This window comes from Pteropus medius, unplaced genomic scaffold, assembly GCF_902729225.1.
Source record: "Pteropus medius unplaced genomic scaffold, Ma_sr-lr_union100, whole genome shotgun sequence".
In the NCBI taxonomy this organism is placed as follows: Eukaryota; Metazoa; Chordata; class Mammalia; order Chiroptera; family Pteropodidae; genus Pteropus; species Pteropus medius.
In genome coordinates, this window is record NW_024346667.1 from 22,427,677 (window position 1) to 22,434,261 (window position 6,585).

Below are 6,585 nucleotides of genomic sequence, written 5' to 3' on the forward strand. Positions count from 1 at the left end.
AATCTGCTTTGTGAGCCAGGCTATACCTTGATTTTCTGTAACCAAAGCAGCAGTCCCAATTGCAGTTGATCCTGCCACTCCTAGGCCAACTAGGAGCGGCACAAGCAGTAGAACTGCTCGCTTACGCCGAGGATAGTTATATCCTCCCCCCAAATCCATTGTTTGTCTTCCTTCTTGTCCGCTCATCATATACACCTGAGGTATAACATGAACCAGCACACAAAATCCAGTATTATTTTTCCAATAGTTAAGATTAATACAGGGAGTTAAACCAGTATTACAAGCAAACCAAGCGCCACTAGGGGCCGCTAAATAAGTAGAAGAGGTGCTATTTACTAAAATAGATGATTTACAATTTTCCTTATACCTAGATTTATTAACTCTATAAGTGCTAGTATACACACAAGTTCCCTTTCCTTGTAAATCTCCCAACGTTACAGATGGGTTTTTGGTTCCCCAAGGGCAAATAGTAACATTCGGAGATGTTACATTCCTAATAGCAGTTTGATCTGTGCCAAGGTTAGCAATGACACCAAGTCCTACATAATAAGGTGGGGCAGGGTTCAGACAAAACCAACAATCCTTTGTAGCATTTGAGTTACTGTCATTAGTAAACTTATAAACATTATTTAGCATGGTCAAGACAGATTCAGGAGTATCCCTGGGGGGTCTATAAGGCTGTCTAGGTCTATGTCCTTTGTTGGCATTATTAGTGCTCCTAGTAATTGCTGACTGTGTAGGAGTTAAGGTGTTTAACCTTCCGTCATTAGGCCTAACAGGACCTAGAACTAACGGTGGCATCCTGACAGGCTTTTTCTGTATTGTTATTAACACTCCAGGATCAGTTCCAAAAACATACAACCTTAATCCCCAGGTTTTTCCAATCACCCAAGATGGATCTTCCCAATTTTTGACAGTAAAAATGACAGGATTGCATTTCCCTGCTGTGGCACAGGAAGACTGACTAGGTCGTGTAAGAGTCAGAAAGGGGTCTGTGTTCTCCCAAGGGGCTATGGTCTCACAACCCCAATGGCCACAATAATATTGGTTTAGCTTATGGCAAGTGCTTTGGCCTTCTCTGGGACACATATATAACTGTATTTGTTGAATACCTCTTTCTTTGTCCTCCCTGTCACAACCATACCAGGGGCCAGATAAAAAATTAGCTCCTGGACCTCTAGGCAAGTCATCACTTATAAAATTAAATTTCTTTCCTAATATATCACACAAATCCACATGAAATGTAGGCTGGTACATAGTCTGGTTTACTAATATGGGGATGCCTGTTTCTGATTTAATCATTTAATTAATTCCCATTTAGCCTGTTGAGGTTGATGAGGGTTCCCTTTTACATTATTGATAACAATTAACTCAATTATAATTATTCCCGCGAGAGTCTTATCTTGAGTGGATCCTCTGTGAGTGTTGCCTTCCATTTCTCTGTCTCCGGGGGAGGTTGAGCTGTCTTAAGGCGGGTATGGTGAATCCAATGTCTTTTTCCTGCAACTTTGACAGCCGTTAGTGTGGTCAGGATTACTGGAAACGGACCATCCCACCGGGGCTCTAGGCTAGCAGGCTGGATCTTCTTTATCCACACCCAATCGCCTGGATGATGTGGGTGAGGTTGTGATGTCCCCGGAGTCGGTCTAGCAGCTTCAATCAAGCCCTTGACTTGATTTTGGGTTTGTTGCAAGGCCTGTAGAGACTTAAGGAGACTTGTATTATTACTTATTGTGACCTTTTCAATTCCAATTTTAGGGAGTAAAGGGGGAGGTCTCCCAAACATTATTTCATAAGGGGAAATTCCCATAATATATGGAGTACACCGGGCCCATAACAAAGCAAAAGGAAGAAGGCTCACCCAATTCTCCCCAGTTTCCAGCTTAAATTTAGTTAAAGTTTCCTTAAGTGTTCTATTCATCCTTTCTACTTGTCCTGAACTCTGAGGTTTGTAAATACAATGTAATTTCCAATTGATCCCTAATACCTTAGCTAACATTTGACTTGTTTGGGCAATGAATGCCGGGCCATTGTCGGACCCCAATGATAAGGGCAAGCCAAATCGAGGCACTATTTCTGTAATTAATTTCTTAGCTACTACTTGTGCAGTTTCCTTTTTTGTGGGGAAGGCCTCAGTCCATCCAGAATAGGTGTCAATGAATACCAGAAGATATTTAAATCCAAAAGTGCCAGGAGCAACTTCTGTAAAGTCCACTTCCCAATGCTCTCCAGGAGCTTGTCCTCTTAATCGAGTGCCGATATTTTCCTTTGGGATGGGGTGAGAGTTGACCTGTGCACATATTGGGCATCGTGCACTCACATCCCGAGCCTTTGAGGTTAGTCCAGGAACATAATAGTCTCTTTTTAGCAGTTCAGTTAACTTAGTTCCTCCAAGATGGGTAGCATTATGCATCTGGCTAATTAAGGTGTTACCAAGCGCAGCAGGGAGGACCGGCCTTCCATCTGGAATCCAAAGCCACCCGTGTTCAAACTTCCCGTGCAGTTGCTTCCCCAACTCTATATCTTGGGGGCTATAGTCTAGAGCCTGTGCCAAGGGGGGCACAAGAAGGGGACCAATTATGGCGTTAGTCCCCACTGGTTTTCTGGCTACTTCCTTTGTTGTTTTATCTGCCAAGCGGTTTCCTTTTTCTACCGCTCCTTCCCCTTTTTGATGGCTGGGGCAATGGATAATAGCCACTTTCTTAGGTAGCCAGATAGCCTCCAAAAGAGCAAAAATCTGCTCCTTGTTCTTAATTTCCTTTCCCCCTGATGTCAATAGTCCTCTTTCCTTGTACAGGGCTCCATGTACATGTGCCGTTGCAAAGGCATATCTACTGTCAGTATAGATGTTTACGGTTTTATCCTTTCCCCACCGTAAAGCTTGTGTTAGAGCTATAAGTTTAGCCCTCTGTGCCAATGTCCCATGGCTTAGGGCCTGTGCCCATATCACATCCCTGACCGTTACTATGGCTGCCCCGGCATACCTTGCTCCGTTGGATACAAAACTGCTTCCATTGGTAAATAATACCGCATCCGGATTAGGCCACGGCTCATCCTTCAAGTCTGGCCGTAGTCCAGTTACCTGTTCAAGGTGCTGAACACAGTGATGCAATGGAGCCTGCGGGTCATCATCTGGGAGCAGTGTGGCAGGGTTCAGGGCTGCAGTTTTCAAAAACTGGGTCTGTGGGGGGTTAAGCAACAGTACCTGGTACTGAGTAATCCGGGCATTGGAAATCCATCTTTCAGGAGGGCTGCGCAGCATGGCTTCAACTGTATGTGGAGCCACAATTTCAATATTTTGGCCCAAGGTCAATTTTAAAGCGTCTTTGGTCAATATAGCAGTAGCAGCTAGTGCTCTCAGGCAACTAGGCCTTCCTCCAGCCACCAGATCTAGTCTCTTTGAGAGATATGTCACTGGTCGCTTAAATAGTGGCTTTTAATTTCTGGAGCGAACCTCTTCCAAGCAAAGGAAAAGGACATTCAGGCATAACTAAAAACGAATGCGTGATGGTTCCCTTTCCCAAGTCAGTAATTTTTGCCTGTGTCCATGGGTATGCCTTCCCTTTCCCAGTGACTCCTTGAATTACAGTCTTTTCTTTGGATAACAGACCAGCAGTTTCTGTTAAAACTGAGTAAGTTGCACCAGTATCAGCTAAAAGTTCACAGGTTTGCCCCCTACTTGTAAAGTTACCTTGGGCTCTCGGGGGCTCATTAGATAAGAGCCCTGACGCCCCTATTCATCTTCCAAAAGAATGAGGGGCCTTTTTTCTTCTGACCTCCTGGTTGCTCCTTTTCAGGGCACTCATTCTTCCAATGTCCTTTCTTTTTGCAAATAGCACATTGGTCTCTTCCTAGCGTAGGTTTTCTATTTTGGCCTTCTTCGTTGCTAGGTCCCCCTCTATGGTTAGGGGTTTTTTTTTTCCAAGGAGGTCAGTTTCCTTGTTGTCCCACAAACATGACTTTTTGCACACCGTCCCTATTGTTAAAGACCTTCTGAGCTATTTCTAATAATTTGGATAAATTTTCTCCCTCAAAACCTTCCAATCTCTGTAACTTCTTTCTAATGTCAGGGGCCGACTGGCTAACAAAGGCCAAATTAATGGCTCTTCTATTGTTGGGGTCCTCCGGGTCAATAGGTGTATATAAGCGGTAAGACTCTAATAGTCTTTCCAAGAATGCTGCAGGTGACTCGTCCTTAGTCTGAATTACTTCACTTACCTTGGACAGATTTATTGGTCTACGTGCAGCAGCCCGGAGTCCCTGTAGCAGAAACTGGCGATACCTTAGGAGAGCCTCCTTACCTTGATCTGTATTTGGATCTCACTGGGGACGTTGAGTCGGAAACACAGCCTGTAACCTGGTTAAGTCTGCTGTGGGCTGCCTATTTGGGTCTGTTACTCCTCTAGCCGCCTCCCACAAAATTTTTTCCTTTTCTCCGGTAGTGAATAAGACCTGTAAGAGCTGTTGGCAATCATCCCAAGTGGGCTGATGGGCAAAGAAATAGACTCTAAAAGGGAGGTTAGTCCTTATGGTTTCTCTGAAAAGGATGGCGTTTGCAATTTCCAATTATATAAATCACTAGTACTGAATGGCGAGTAGATGACAGTAGGCTCACCGCCACCTCCTGGAATCACCTTCAATGGGGCTTGAACAGATACTGGCTCTTTTCAGGGAGGTTGAATCAGGGGAAGGTGGCCTACGATCCTTAGACCGGGTTACAGGAGGTCCCGGTCCCTCCGGAGGAGGACGTCTACCCCCATTTCCATTATAGGGTGGCGGATACCAGTCATCCTCTGAGGGAGGTCCCTGCAACACCGGTGGGGGCTTCTTAAAACCCTGGGGTATGGCTGCCATTACAGTAACGGGTGCACGACTGCAATTCTGTAAGTATTTAGGGGCATCAGAAACTACATCAATCCAAACATCAATATAAGGAATTTGGTCAGGATGCCCAGGGTTTCCATAAATCACACCCCGAACCCGGAATGCAGTCTGCATGTTAAATGATCCCTCGGAGGGCCATCCTACTCCGAAGGTCGGCCAATCTAATTGACAAAAGCGCTGCAAATCAAAAGGGGTTACTGAAGCACCATAGGCCCTTGCTCTACGACAAAAATCTTTAAAGTTGTTAAGCATGCACTGTAACGGAGTTAGTTTGCCCTGTGATTGTCCCATAGTTCCACAATAAAGCACACGAAGCAAAACAAAACAAGACAGACATAGACTAACAAACCAGAACAGGACTGAGAAAACTGTCGTCACAGTCTCAGTCGACCGCCGACTTACTTGTCGCGTCCGACGTCCGCACGGTCCCTGGGCCCCCTACCAGAAACTGCCTCAGCACTCCCAGGATCGTGCTCCGCAAAGCGAGAAACCACAGGCGGCGGGCTAGGGCAAGTGCCCTAGAGGCCTCCCCAACCGCAAATGGTCCAGCGCCCTGGTGCACTGATCAATTTTCCCACAACGAGAAGATCTCGCTGGGGCCTCCAAATGTTGTGTCCAGAATAACCAGACCCAACTTGAGTGCTCTTAACCAGGAGACAGTTTATTAGCCGGCGGCTGTCCTTGCAAAGGAGCAGCCACGAAATGCCAAGACACAAGGTTTTTAAGCCCCAAATCCCATTCCTCATTCTGTCTTAAACACAAAGGTCCATCTTTCTCCTATTCACTACCTGTCAACCCACTGGCCAGGTGTGCAAGCGGGAAGTACAGAAGCAGAAAGCTTGTGTCAGAATGTTATGTTCCTATGGGTGACCGCCTATGTTCCCATGGACAACAGTCGGTGTTCCCATGGGCGATGGCCAAATAGTAATTTTCAGCTTATATACAATTGATTATTTTTCATGCCACGCAAGCAAGCAGGGTTACACAGGCTAAAATTGGCAGTTAACGTATGAGCTCATTGTTACAAGTTTCATGATTAACAGAGTGTGGTTAGGGGTTCCAGAAACTAGGCCTAAGTTATGGACTTCCTTTGTCCAGTTTCAGGTTTTAATTATTCTTTAACCCTTTCACATTTCAGCAGGCCATTACAGTACTATGCCAAATTTGGGGGAAATACTAGAGTTGCTGAAGTGAGGTTCTAGTTTACTAGAGAGAGCATTTAAAAAGAGTAAATACTCCTTTGGAAGTCTATATATATCCAAAAAACATATATATTATATAATTATTATATATATTCAATTACATGTTATTATATATCCAAAAACATATATATAATATATATTATTTTAAAAACATATATAGAGTCTACGTCCATGCCACCCTGAACACACCCGATCCTGTCTTATCTCGGAAGCTAAGCAGGGTCAGGCCTAGTTAGTACTTGGATGGGAGACCACCTAGGAGACCACCTACAGGTGCTGTAGGCGTAAAAAAAAACAAAAACAAAAACAAAACAAAAAACAAACATATATATATAATACATATTATATATGCGTGTTTTTTCTGAAATATACTTTTCTAAAATGTCTCTTTTAACTAGAGGTTTTATTCTTGTTTTCCCTGGTGGTTGCCACTAGGCAATAGAAAATGGCAGGCATGCTGGTTTTCTTCAAAAAAACTGAAATGAAACTGCTAGTACAA

The 6,585-nt window shown here is 44.3% G+C and overlaps 1 pseudogene; it reads left to right on the plus strand.

Annotated features, from left to right (window-relative positions):
• The first annotated feature begins 6,247 nt into the window (after positions 1-6,247).
• LOC120613656 (uncharacterized) lies at positions 6,248-6,371 on the plus strand (annotated as a pseudogene).
• The last annotated feature ends 214 nt before the right edge of the window (positions 6,372-6,585 follow it).